General features: G+C 49.4%; 1 long non-coding RNA gene across 1 annotated transcript; it reads left to right on the forward strand.

Moving 5' to 3' along the window:
* The first annotated feature begins 2,093 nt into the window (after positions 1–2,093).
* LOC139045844 (uncharacterized) lies at positions 2,094–13,382 on the forward strand. The gene is made up of 3 exons (XR_011504998.1): positions 2,094–2,531; positions 3,717–3,804; positions 11,403–13,382. It is a non-coding gene; the product is annotated as an uncharacterized lncRNA (long non-coding RNA).
* The last annotated feature ends 895 nt before the right edge of the window (positions 13,383–14,277 follow it).

Below are 14,277 nucleotides of genomic sequence, written 5' to 3' on the forward strand. Positions count from 1 at the left end.
CTTTCCAGACCTTTTGGGCCCTTTCGCCCACCTCCCATCAGAAGGCCTGGGTCCCATGTCCCGTGTGGATAAAGCCCAGTGTACAGAAGTGGGGGCATTCTTTGCTGACAGTGGCATGCAGCTGTTAAGGTGACATGTTGATCAGAGGCGTGGAGTGGCATTGACGGGGACTGGTTCCTCTCCTCCACTTAGTTGTGTGACCTTGGGCAAGTCCCCTGCCCCTGTCTCAGTGTCCTCATCTATGGAATAAACTTATAAAGTCTACTGCCCCTTGCCTCACAGGGCGTTGTGAGGATCAAAGGAAGTCGTATGGAGGAGGATGGAAATGGCGGGCTTGCCCAGGTCTGCACCATGCTTTTGACGTGCTTCTTGTACCCCAATCAAACAGCCTTCCCTCGGCACCTTGAATAGCAGTGTGTTAGGGGTTATATGGCTTCATTCTCCCTGTTAGGCACCCAGGGGTGCTGAGGGGCTGGCTGGCCTCACGGGTGACCCAGTAAAGCGTTCTCCCCACCCAAATGTGGTTTTACTCTCTGGTTGCAACAGTTCTCTGGAAAATAATAGTTGTTCACAGATGTTCATTACAGTGTTATTAATAATAGCCCAAGAAAAGGTATTCTTCACTATAATCCCCAAGCCCCAATGCATACAAGCACTCAAGAAATGCTTAAGCAGACCCCACCTCCACCCCTCCCATGCCCCCTTTTGTGGTCGTGGGATAAACCCCTCCCCCACCGAATAAGGGCTGGGTGAGGAGTTGGGGCAAGAGCCACCGGGACCCCAGAACCTGAGAGTCAAAAATTGTCTTTCACATGGGTCTAGCCTGGTGGTGTAGTGGTATGTTCCACACTCTCCACTTCAGCTGCAGGGGGTTCGCTGGTTCAGATCCCGGGCACAGACACACACCACTCATCAAGCCATGCTGTGTTGGCGTCCCATATACAAAATGGAGGAAGATTGGCATAGATGTTAGCTCAGAGACAATCTTCCTCATCAAAAAAGAAAAAAAAGTCTTTCACAAGGCCGGCCCCATGGCCTAGTGGTTAAATTCGGGCGCTCTGCTTTGGCAACCTGGGTTTGGTTCCTGGGTGTGGACCTATACCACTTATCAGCTGAGGAAGATTGGCACAGGTGTTAGCTCAGGGCAAATCTTCATCAAGCTAAAAGAGGAGGATTGGGAACAGATGTTAGCTCAAGGCGAATCTTCCTCAGCAAAAAAAATTGTCTTTCACATGGAAAACAGTCCTACTTCTGGAATGTTTTTGAACAACAAAGGGGGAAGTACCAGAATGGTCATCACAGAGTTATTTGCAATAGCAATAAGTTGAAAACACCATAATGTCCACTCATTGAGGGATGCTGAAATAAACTGTGGTGTCCACATGCAACTGGCTTCTGTGCAGCCATGATGAAGAATGTCACAGAACAGCGTTTCTCACCTGATGTTCCCCAGACCCAAGCCTCAAGGGGATCCCTCAAGGGATTTCACAGTGAAGTGTGTTTAGGAAACGCCAGTCTCCTCTCGATGATTCAGAACTCGAGTTCGCAAATTAAAGACTCTGAGAAGTCCTCCAGGAAGGAAGCCCATTTAAGTTGGCATAAGCCACTGCGTCCCAAGCAGCCGGGGAAGGACTCCCCTATTAATAGCAAAATGGCCCTGGTGCTCTGAGGGACCAGTCTGGGAAACACTGGTATGGCAGCCTCATGTAGACAGAGCTGAGCAGGGCCAGCCGGTGGCCGAGTGGTTAAGTTCGAGAACTCTGCTTTGCCGGCCCGGGGTTTCCCAGTTTGGATCCTGGGGGCAGATGTGGCACTGCTCATCAGGCCATGCTGAGGCCGTATCCCACATGGCACAACCAGAGGCACTCACAACTAGATTATACAACTATGCACTGGGGGGGTTTGGGGAGAAGTAAAGAAAAAAAAGATTGGCAACAGATGTTAGCTCAGGTGCCAATCTTAAAAAAAAAACTGAGCAAAACGCAGGATCTGAAGAGTCTCTGCAGCATGATTTAAACAAACAACAAACTTCCGTATATGTTTGTGTTTGAAAAAAGTCTGGCAGGATGCATCCCAGAACTTTAATGGTGTTTGGGGTGTTGGGATTACAGGTGACTTTTATTTCCATCTTTCCTTGTTTTCTTTGTTTAGCTTATTTGGGTTTTCTAAACTGCCTCTCATCACTGTGTACAATTTTCATAATTGGTCAAAAAAGAAAAAGAAACAACTGTTAGGAAAGAATGGAGGGACAGCTGAAGGCGTATCCGCAGCTCTACCGCACCTAGAGGAGCAGGGCCTCCAGCCCGAGGAGCGGCCAGGCCCTTATTTAGGCAGAGACGTCCCGAGCTCGCATTCCAGTGGGAATCCTCCCCGGCGCATTCCTCCTCCAGCGCCGCCTCCTCCAGCTGCAGCCGCTCCCTCCTCCCAGGGCCTCCCTCTCCTTTGGTAGCCGCCGCGGCCGAGCCAGACTGCGCATCTGGACCTCATTAGGGGCCGCCAGCACCAAAGCCGACACATCTGGCCGCCGCGAGGCGAGTGCGCGGCAGGGCAGCGGAGGGGAAGGGGCACGTCAGGACAGGGCCGCCCGGCGCGCGCCGAGGCATCTGGAAGTGGGAAGGCGGTGGGCAGCTGGCCGCAGACACTGCGCTGCCGGCTGGGCTGGCCCTGGCCTGGGAGCCCAGTGGCATAGTGTCCTTGCTGGCAGGGGAGCCTGCGGCCCCCAGAGGCCTCCCACGCTGGGGGGGCGGGCAGGCCCGGGGAAAGGCAGGGACTCTGGACTCCATGCACAGTGCTCGTGATCTCAGTGAGGCGTGACGCTGGCTCCTGTGGGCCTGTCAGGATGGGGAGCAGAGGGCAGCGTCGGGACCCGCTGCAAAGAAGGAATGGCCAGTAACGGGGATTGCCTCGGCTTGTTGTGGCCAAGCCTTACGGTGGTGGAGCTTTGGGGCACAGGTCGGAGGCTGTCTTCTCCATCACGTCAGAGTCCTCCTGTTTGAAATGAGAAGGAGGGAGGTGCAATGAGGCCTGTTGTAAACAGAGTGTCCTTGCTGCCTCTTCCTCACACCGGGAGAGCCCAAGTCCCTGCCTCTACCCCTGGGGTGCCATTATTTGTCCCCTTTGGGGCCTGCACATCTAAGGCTTCAGCAGCCCTGCTGATTGTTTCCTTGAGACAGCTGCAGATGCTCCTGAGATCCTTTCCAAAGCAAGGCAGAGATCAAAGAAAGAGCCCGTCAATAAAACGTCAGGCCTAGCAGCTCAGCCCTGCCCCTCCCCTTGGTCCTGGGGCCTTAGTCCTTGCCTGGCTCCCACCTGGATGGTCCCATTATCACAGCAACCCACAGATTCCCTTGCCTCTGCTCTCCATCTCCCCGCCTCGTCCCCACCCACCGCAGCGAGCAGCTGACCAATGGGTGCACGTGCCCGCACTAGCACCCTCGGAAGAATTCCCAGAAGGATCCAGTAGGTGCTAGTTCAAGTAGAAGCTCAGGAGCCCACTGAAGGCTCAAGGCTTTGAACCAAACGGATAGGGTCCAAAATCCCACTCTTACCCCTCTGAACACCAATTTCCTCATCTATGAGATGAGGGTAATCTCTCTTAGAGAACTGTTTTAAGCTTTGCGATAGAAATATTATATTTTTCTCCAGTAGAAATATAAGGTAATTGCATCTGTAATTGGGGGGCTATTTTAACAATTTTCATTTTGGAATCATTTTAGGTTTATAGAAAAATCGCAGAGATTGTACAGAGAGTTCCAGCAAACCTTTCATCCAACTTCTCCCGAGGTTAACATCTTGCATAACCAGGTACATTTGCCGAAACTAAGGAATTCACATTGGCACGCTACTATCAGCTAAACCACAGACTTTATTCAGATTTTGCCAGTTTTCCCAAAACATATATAATTAAAAATTTTCTACTAGGTACATTAAAAAAATAAAAATAAACATAAAATTAATTTTAATAATATATTTTATTTAACTCAATATATCCAAAATATTTTCATCTCAGCATTAATCAATATAAAAGACATTGTGAATGAGATATTTTACATTTTTTTATACCGAATCTTTGAAATCAGTGTGAATTTTTCACTCACAGTCATCTCCATTTGGACTCTAAATTATCACCAGAAATACTTGATCTGTAGTTAGATTTCCACAAAATTTACAGGTGAAATAGTAGACTCACACACCCAAGTTGTTCCAGACATACTTAAAAATTTTCCAGGGGCTGGCCCTGTGGCCGAATGGTTGAGTTGGAGCGCTCTGCTTCGGTGGCCCAGGGTTTCGCTGGTTTGGATCCTGGGTGCAGACATGGCACTGCTCAACAAGCCATGCTGAGGTGGCGTCCCACATAACACAACCAGAAGGACCTACAACTAGAATATATAGCTATGTACTGGGGGACTTTGGGAAGAAGAAGGGAAAAAAAGAGAGTAAGATCAATTGATGTTTTTTAAAAAAAGTTTTCCAATAACTGAATTGAGTATCAAAGGTTTTTAAAAATTTATTTTGTATTTTATTTATTTATTTATTTTTTTGATGAGGAAGATTGGCCCTGAGCTAATATCCGTTGCCAATCCTCCTCTTTTTGCTTGAAGAAGATTGTCACTGAGCTAATGTCTGCGCCAGTCTTCCTCTATTTTGTATGTGAGATGCTGCCACAGCGTGACTTGATGAGTGGTGTGTACGTCCGTGCCCGGGATCCGAACCCATGAACCCTGGGCTGCCAAAGCAGAGCATGCAAACTTAATCACTATACCATGGGGACGGCCCTGAGTATCAGGTTTTAAATTCAAAATTAAATTAAATTGAAAATTTAGTTCCTTGGTTGCAATTAGCCACTTTCCAAGTGCTCAACAGCTGCATATGACCAGCAGCTATAATATTGGACAGCTCAGATTCAAGGATTAAATGAGATAATGTGTGAAGAACAGTGCCTAGCACACAGTAGGTATTCAGTAAAGGGTGTCTGTTGTCGTTATTAAAGCATAGAGTTGCTGCCGGTAAAATCCAGTTTCCAATCACATTGTCGAGACTTTTGTGCCCATCAAGTGCCAGGTGTAATGAGAGATATTGGTCTGGGAAGAGAAAACAAGGAGGAGGGAGCCCATACTTCTTTAGCCCATGTGCTCGGCTCCCAGTACACCCCCCTTCACCCTCTCTTGCATGCAGGTCCTCTGACTGTCTTCAGAGCAGGTACTGTTACCTCTGCTCACAGATGAGCAAGTTGAACAACAAACCAAGTTGAAGCAATAGAGAGGGGGAGCCCCGAGTTCCCACCCAGCCACTCCTTGTCTCATTCTGAGGTCCGGGTGCTCTTTTCCCTCTCTGGGCCTCAGTTTCCCCAAGTGAGTTAGGTAAATGAGAGAGAGGTTGTTTTTGGTTACTGGGTCCATCAAGACATTTTAGAACTATTTGAATAGGGGCCGTTTGGCTGGCCCACACTTCTCAAAATTCCCCTAGTGCTGATTTGTAGCTAAGTAAATAGAAAGAGAACTTATTTTTTGATTCATAGTGAGGGCAGGGGAGACTGGCCATGTAGTTCATGATCTTTGCGTTCACAGGTTGGGACACCCTCTCCCGGTCTCGAGGCGCCTAGGAAACCTAATTAATGATGGAATTATGGAGCGCCGCTTGTGCTAATATAGAATCAGGGCCGAGGGAGTTAGGCGTCTCAGGGGATATTTATAACGAGCTGTGGCGGTCTGGTGAGTCACTGTTCTGCTCTCCAAGAGGACACACCTGCCTCCCAGGAGGAGAGGCTGTCGCTCGCTTCCCTGGCTGGGCTGGAGACACACACACTGTTGGGGAACCGGCCCTCCTGCCCTGGGCTCCCTTGGATACTGATCAATACAACTCCCCCGCCCCCATTTCAGCAGAATTTCCCAACAGCCTCCCACTTCCCAGACTCGGGCCGCACCGTCCACTGATGATGCTGCAGACTGGCTGCACCCTGGGAACGTCTCCTTCCAGAGGGATTCTTTCTGGGAAGGTTTTCTACGGTCAAGCCCGGCTGTGCAGCCAGGCTCTTGAGCAGCCTCCATCAGGGGCCAATTCTTCCGGGACGAAGAGAGGCAAAGGCCAGAGACGAGAGAGGACATTGAGCCCCTTCTCTGTGCCAAGCCCTGGGCAGGGCACTTGGCGTCTCTTAGCTCACTAAAGTGTCACAGTAAACTGTATTTCATCACCCTCATTTTACAGACAGAGAAACTGAGACTCAGGGAAAAGCAGCTAGCAAGGAGCATGTAGCTAGAAAATTCTACAGCCAGGGTTCCAATCCAGCCTGTCTGTCTCTGAAGCTCTTATTTTCATAAGATCATCTCAAGCTATCAGAGTAGTGGTACAAAGCACTTTCATATACATATATCTTGCATAACCCTCAAAATATTGAGGGCAGGGCCAAACAAACAAAGAGGCATAATCTCCAAACTAGCAGAGGGAAACATTCAATGGGGAAAAAATAGTAAATTCAAAAGAAGGGGAAAATAGAGGAGAGAAAAAGGAACATAGAACAGATAGAACGAATAAAAAGCACAGAGTAGATTCAGTCCCAAATATATTCATAATTACATTAAATATAGATGGACTAAATGGTCCTGTTAAAAGATAAAGTTTGTCAGAGTGGATAGAGAACAAATCCCGACTTGGGTTTGCAAGAGCCATGTACATCCACGACATATTGGGGGTTCAGGAAGGTTAAGGGCAGAGCCAAAGTCTGAACCAGGGGTCTCTGAGGCAGCAGGACATGCTGTCTCGCCCAGATCTCAGCCCTCCAACTTGTCCCTTTCACACCTTGGCCTCAGTCGTCCAGTGAGCATGCGGTTTGATGGAAGGCGCTCAGGCACTGGTGTTAAATGAACCAACCTTGCGACCCTGGACTTTCTAAGGTGACCTGAGCCTCAATGTCCTCCTCTGTAAAATGGAACAATAGTTCATACTTTATGGGGCTGCAGTAACAGTTAGAGTCATGTTCAAGGCACCCAGCACGAAGTAGAACTCTTATGTTTGTTTTTGTTAATAGTATGATAATTCTATGTGTGCCTATGTAATCAATGAGACCCTATGGGCTGTCCCTGGCTTCCTGAGAGAGTATTAAAACCTTTTCCCGTGTGTTTTTGGTGAGGGCCAAGAACGGTGGGCAAGGATTGGGGGTGAGGTCACTGTTCCTTCCAGGCTGGGAAATTTGAGTCGGGTCATGGGGTGACTCCAGGATGCCCTCTTCCTGTTTGTTTGCAAGCCTGACCCATCTGTCACTCTGTCTTTGATTAAGTCACACTCCTGCTCAGGCCCTAACCTTGGAGACTTCCTACCATCCATGTGTCAGTTTCCCTCCTGTCTCCAAGGCCCTTGATGGCTTGCTTTCTGCCCACTCCTTCCGTCTGTGGACTCACCCCTGCAGGCAAACAACCTCTCAGCCCTGCCCCCGTACAGGACACCCCTCCACTCCCTGCACCCCCATATCCTCCCAGCCCCCCTGCCCCCACTCCAAGCCTGGGAGACTCTCCCCATTGTCCCCACCAGGGCTGCCCCTGCCCCTCTGTCATCCAAGTTCACACCCCCTTATCTGCAATTCTGAAAGCTCTAAAAACCAGAGTTTTGAAAATAAGTTTGATATAAACTGATTTGACCGCAAATCTGGTCTGCCCTGATGCGAGGGTCTTTCAAGTCTTTATTGTGTCTCTTACCGCTCAGACGTTTTTACTTGGCTGTGCTTCCTTAAGGGTGCTGCCCCCGGACCCTGCTGGGGTGTTACGTCGTGTCAGTGAGGGTATCACGTGACCCTTCTGAACCCTCAGTGGCTCTGAAAATGCGCTTTTGAGCCCAGGGCCTCCGTGAGGGGCAGTGGGTCTGCAGTAGGGACAGCCCGAGGGCCTGCCCCGTGCAGGCGCTTTCTGTACTTAGCTCTCGTCCCAGTCAGCCCTGTAACGTGGGCCTTAGCCCCTGCATTTCAGAAGTAAGGATGCCGAGGGCCAAGGTTGCACAGCTGGGAGAAGGGCTGAGCCGAGGCCTTCTGATGCTCAGCCTCCCACACTCTCTCCCCTTTGCACCAGTTTCTCTCCTTGCCTTGCGAGCTAGCCCCAGCTCCCCCTTCTCTGTCCTTCCGGCGCTCCTGGGGCTTCTGTGTACAATAATGCCTAGTTTTGTTCACTCAGCAGTATTCAGTGAGGGCTTCTCACGCTCTAATGTGCACACAAAATCTTAAGATGCTGGTTCTGATTTAACAGGTCCGGGTGTGACCTCCTGCATTCCTAACAAGTTCCCGGTTGCTGTTGGACTCCACTTTGAGGAGTAAGGGGCTAGGGGACAGGTGGGAATACAGAGTTGAATAAGACTCAACCCCTGCTGTCATCACTCATGTATGCAAGCTCTCTATGTACCTGATGCGGAGGTGGGTACTATTATTATCCTCATTTGACACATGAGGAAACAAACACAGAGAGGTTAAGTAACTTGCCCAAGGGCACACAGCTCAGAAGTGGCAGAGCTGGGATTTGAACCTGATGAGCCTGGCTGCAGAGTTCACGCTGTTAACTACTCCACACTACACAAATTGGAGAGATGGACCTGTCGGTGCAGTGCGATGAGACAATCATGGCAGGCAGGACTGGCAATCCTGGAGCACTCAGAGGAGGGCTGGGCTCCTTTGTAGCACATGGTGGATTTTCAGAATAAATGGAATGCTCCCCTCGAAACACCCCACGTGGTTTTCTTTAGAAGCTCTTTCTGAAATCAATTGTACATCTTCCTGCTATATGTAATTTAACGTTTTCTTGATAACTCAAGGCCCCTATTTTTCTTTTTCTTTTTGAGAAAGATTAGCGCTGAGCTAACATTCGCCACCAATCCTCCTCTTTTTGTGCTGAGGAAGATTGGCCCTGAGCTAACATCTGTGCCCATCTTCCTCTACTTTATATGTGGGACACCTGCCATAGCATAGCTTGATGAGCAGTGCATACGTCCGCACCCGGGATCCTAACTGGTGGACCCTGGGCCGCCAAAATGGAACGTGTGAACTTAACCACTGCACCACCGGGCTGGCCCCTCAAGGCCACTATTATGAATCCTGATATTTGGAACTATCCTAAGACCTTAATTCTCAAGCCCTCAGCTCTCAGTTTCTCAGAGCTGTTCGTATGCATGCTTCCAATAAACTGTGGGCTGGAAACCAAGCGACCGACCTCATTAGAACTGTGTGTAAAGTAAGGGTACATAGGAGCAGAGAGAGGCTAGAGCAGTTACTTAAGATGAGCAGGCTTCAGCTTTTGTGCGTGGAATTTACAAGATTCAGTGGTTGCTCATTTACATATTTTTATTATTTCCTGGTTCATGGCCGTGTTTTTGAGAGTTGAGGGGGCTGGATAGGCATCTTGTATATCTGATTTTCAAACTGGAATGTGATCAGACTCCCAGGGGAATGTTTCAAAGCCACCCAGAGTCCTATTCTATCCTCTGAGGTGGGATGCGGGCCTCTGCATTTTGAAAAACTGCATTTGGAACCATCAGCATTTATTGATCACCTACTGTATGCTCACAAGCGCTGGGCACTATGGACAAGAGAACCTGTGAGCCTAGTCTTCATGCATTACAACATTGAGTTGAGTAGACAAGTTGCAACACATGAGGCCAACTAAGGCTAGTTCACCTTTGAACAGAGAGGGCTAGTGACAGCAGTACTGTGGCACAGTGAGGACATCTGTGAGGAGGAAGGGGGGGCCACTTGGTGTGGTGAGAGCATCCTGGATGTGGGGTCAGCAAACCTGGCTCTGAGTTTCTGCTCCTGGACCTGCCAGCAGACTCGTATCCTCTCTGAACATCAGTTTCCTCATCTGTAAAATGGGGATAAGCCGCTCTCCCTCCCAGGGTTGTGGTGATGAGAGAATGCCTGGGGAAGCACCATGTAAGCTGTAAAGTGCAGTGCATGTGTGTGCTGTGAGACTGCTGCAGGCTACAGGAGACCAACCCACTCTGGTTACTTCCAGAGATGAGGCTTCCTTGTAAGGCTGTGCAGGGAATGTAAGGACCTTGGGGGGTCTCAGAGAGAGAGCAGCCCTCCGGGACAACTGGATGCTTGTTCTGAGTCCTTGGATGCTCACACCAAACCCGATTACGGGCGCTCTCCGCCTGATGTCCTCTGTTGCCTCTTGGCTTCCACCTCCTGGCTCCTGCCTACTACCTTCTCCTCATGTGGCCCTCACCTCCTGCCCACTTAATGGTCCTCTGGTTTTCAAGCATCCCTGTGACAGAGAGCTGGCTTGGTGAACCACTGTCCAATGCCGAAGGTCCCCACTGGGCAGAGTTTTAATGCTGGGCTGCCCTCCTACACGCCTCTCCTGCATATCCAGCCTGTAAATGGCTGCCTTTGTGTCAGGCCAAACCTTGGCCCAGGCGGCTGCAGCCAGGGTGTGGGCTCCTACGCGCTGGCAGCGCAAGGTTGCGCCCGTGGGGGCTGTGGGTATGGCTCGCCCTCACAGGGAGCAGCGTGAACTGCCCATCACAGAATGTGAGCTATTTTTATAGAGGGAGGATGGCACTAAGGCAGTTAATCTGGCCAGCAAACAGCATCTGCCTGTCATGTCTCACGTGCCATTCAATGAGGGCCAGCCGCAGGCCACGTTGTGCAAGCTGGGCAGGTAGGGGTGCCCTCAGTCTCCACGTTCTGTAGTTTCCCTGGTGGATGACTCTCTTCTCAATGGCCCCTGCCCCTAGATGGGGACGTTTCTGTGTCTGCTCCTCAACCCCATAATTCAAACCTGCCTGCAGCATTTCTGCAAGAGGATGTTCGTTGCAGCATTGAATATAGGAGAGAAAAATTAGAACCAGCTCAAATGTCCATCGGTGGAGGGACTAGTTACTCCCAATATACTTGAGTATATTTATGTGACAGTGTGCATGTATGCATTAAGACTTATGTGATCAAAAATATTTAATGACACGATATAACATTAAAGGAAAGTGCCAATTTGGCATTATTTATATGTGTGTACATGAATGTGTTTGTATACATTTATCTATACATATATAATTTACATAGAATTTTTTTTTTGGGGGGGAAGATTAGTCCTGAGCTAACTGCTGCCAATCCTCCTCTTTTTGCTGAGGAAGACTGGCCCTGACCTAACATCCATGCTCATCTTCCTCTACTTAATATGTGGGATGCCTACCACAGCATGGTGCCATGTCCGCACCTGGGATCCGAACTGGCGAACCCTGGGCTGCCGAAGCAGAACGTGCAAGCTTAACCGCTGCGCCACCAGGCTGGCCCAGATTTTTTTTTTTATGAAGATTTGCCCTGAGCTAAAATCTGTTGCCAGTCTTGCTCTTTTCGCTTGGGGAAAATTGTTGTTGAACTAACATCTGTGCCAATCTTCCTCTGTTTTGTATGTCGGATGCCACCACAGCATGGCTTGATGAGCAGTGTGTAGGTCTGAGCCCGGGATCCAAACCTGCAAACCCCAGGCTGCCGAAGCAGAGTGCACGAACTTAACCACTACACCACCTGGCTGACCTCAGAAGATTTTGATATAATAATGTTGCTAGTGTTTATCTCTGGGTGACATTTTATAAGCAAATTTTGTTTTGTTTTTTCTTACTTATGATTTTCTCTTTTTCTACAACAAATGTGTTATTTTTATAATTAGGAAAAAAAATCACATAAATATCATTTAGAAAAAAACAACCATGTCCTCAGGAAAGAAACTTACAACTCACTTTCTATTCTGCAGTCTTACAGGAGTCACAGTTCCCAAGAGGAAGTGGTATTTTCAGGCAAAATGAAGTTTTCTGTTTAAAGTCTGACTTTCTGATGGTGGGGCTTCAGTGATCTAAGAGCAAGGCGTTTGGAGGACAGCAAAGCCTGCTAGTTGCCTTGAAACCAAACCCCAGAACCCTCCTCTGGTCTGCCTTGAGGGGAGGCTGTAAGGATGGCCGGAGGTGGGGGAGGTAGACGTGTCTGGAGTGGAGGAGCCAGGACACTTCCCAGACAGAGCACTGTATCACCAACATATTTAGAAGGAATTAGAGTGAAATGGACATTTATGTTGTCAGTCAAAACAGTGACCGAGTTTTTGTTTCCCTTCCAAAACCTGCTGCACCCTTCCGTCCTAAGGGAGGAGAAGGAGAGAGAAGGAACCTTAACAAACGCTGTCAAACGGCCAACACCGCTGACCTCCGGGCGCATGGGGGAAGGGAGAGTCAGAGCCGGGAGATGAGGGCATTTGCTTTTTGCCTCTCATCCTCTGTACAGTTCAAAAAGAGAGAGCAGTACGGGTGATTTTTATTTTGCGCCTATGTGGGTTTTTGGGTAGTCCTCAACTTTTTTATTTTGCATACAACATACTTTTGTAATCAAGGGAAGACAGGTCATAATGAAAAAACCAATCCGAAGTGGTTGGCCACTGGGTGGCCATCCCACTGTCCCCACCTGCAGCCGCGCACCACCCTTGCCCCAGGGCTGGAATCCCTGGGCTCGTGGCTGCCCACACTTGGCAGGGGTGGGAGTAGGGCAGAGAGCGAGCAGCCTTGGTCCTCCGCTGCGCCCACTCCGGCCCCTCTGGGCAAATCTCTGACCCCTGGGCGGCAGACCCCGCCGGCTGATATTGCTGTCGTGGCCTTGGCTATCTCCCACGCCTCCCGGCCGGGTGCCAGCTGCCAGGCCTCCCTGCTCAGCTGGACTGCGGCCCGCCCCCTTCTGACCAGCCTTTCCCGGGGCTGGGATCATCCTAGCGTTTCAGCTGCTGACACATGGCACTTGGCTGGGTCGTTGATGCTGCAACTCTGATCTCAAGAAAGGCACCTCCAGCCTTCACCCAGACTGTCCGGAGTCTGTTTGGCCGTGAAGACCAAGGCTCATCCTCCCAGTCAGCAGGTGAGCATAGCACAAGGTCAACAGAGACCCTGGAGAGAGAGAGTGAATCTGGCCCTGGCTTTGCGAGGCCCCCTGCAAAAGCCTCACAGATTTTGGGGTCCTGAGACGCCTGCTTCCAGTAATTGTGATCCCAGCTGGGGGACCTCAAGCACGTCCCTCCTCTGTAACATGGAGATGGCAAGGATCTCTTTTATCCAGGGACTCTGTCAGGAGCAAATAGGTTAATGTACGGGAAGATGCTCGTGAGTTGAAGGGACTTAAACGGGATTTTCTGTGAAAACCCATTCTGGCGCTTTGCGAAGTTTAAAAAAATCCACTAGTTCTCAAGAGCTTGTTACCCACCGACTCTGTGTGCCTAGTACCTCAACTTAATTCCCCCAGCAAGTCAAGACATAGAAGATGCATATGGCTCGTCACCAAGGAACTTACACTCAACTGGGGGAAATGGAGCGCTCACACCAGAAGTCTGTTTTGTTTCTGTCAGTGATTGGGTGCTGGAATCAGGACACGTTCAGCGGGGGGGTGGGGGGGGATGGGGGGGTGAGGGGGTGGGGCCAGGGCCAGCAAGAGACCCCACTTTGGAGGTAGACAAACCTGAGTACAAATGGCGGCTCTTCCCCTCGCTAAGTTCCTTGAGACTGTGGCTGAATCAGTTTCTCTCACTGGGCTGCAAGTTCCCAGGCTGTGAGAAAGAGATACTGAAACCCACCATGGTAAGTCATGGCAAGAGTTAAAGGAAATAGTGTACACGGAGTGACCAGCTTGGTCCGTCTTATAAATACCTCCAAAGTGAGGAAATCAACAAGCTTCCCCCCTTTTATACATTTATTTTTAATTATGGTAAAAACACGTAAAATTTACCCTCTTCACCATTTTTAACCATACAGTTGAGTAGTGTTAAGCGTATCCACACTGTTGTGCAATGAATCTCTAGAACATTTTTATGTTGCAAAACTGAAACTCTATACCCATTAAACAACAACTCCCCATTTTCCCCTCCCCCTAGTCTCTGGTAACCACTCTTCTACTTTCTGTTTCTGTGAACTTGACCACTTTAGATATTTCCTATAAGTGTGATTATGCGGAATTTGTCCTTTTGGGTCTAGCTTATTTCACTTCGCATAACGTCCTCGAGGTTCATCTATGTTGTGGCATGTGACGGGATTTCCTTCCTTTTTAAGGCTGAGTAATATTCCATTGTGTGTATATACCACGTTTTGTTTATCCATTATCCTCGATGGGCATTTGGATTGCTTCCTCTCTCAGTGGAATTGTGGATAACACTGCAATGAACACGGGTGTGCAAATATTTCTTCAACACCCACCTTTAAACTCTTTTGGATGTGTATTCAGAAGTGGGATTGCCGCCAAGGAGGAAACAAGGCACTCACCAGGCAGTCTGATCCCCT

Source organism: Equus asinus, chromosome 8, assembly GCF_041296235.1.
Source record: "Equus asinus isolate D_3611 breed Donkey chromosome 8, EquAss-T2T_v2, whole genome shotgun sequence".
Classification (NCBI taxonomy): Eukaryota; Metazoa; Chordata; class Mammalia; order Perissodactyla; family Equidae; genus Equus; species Equus asinus.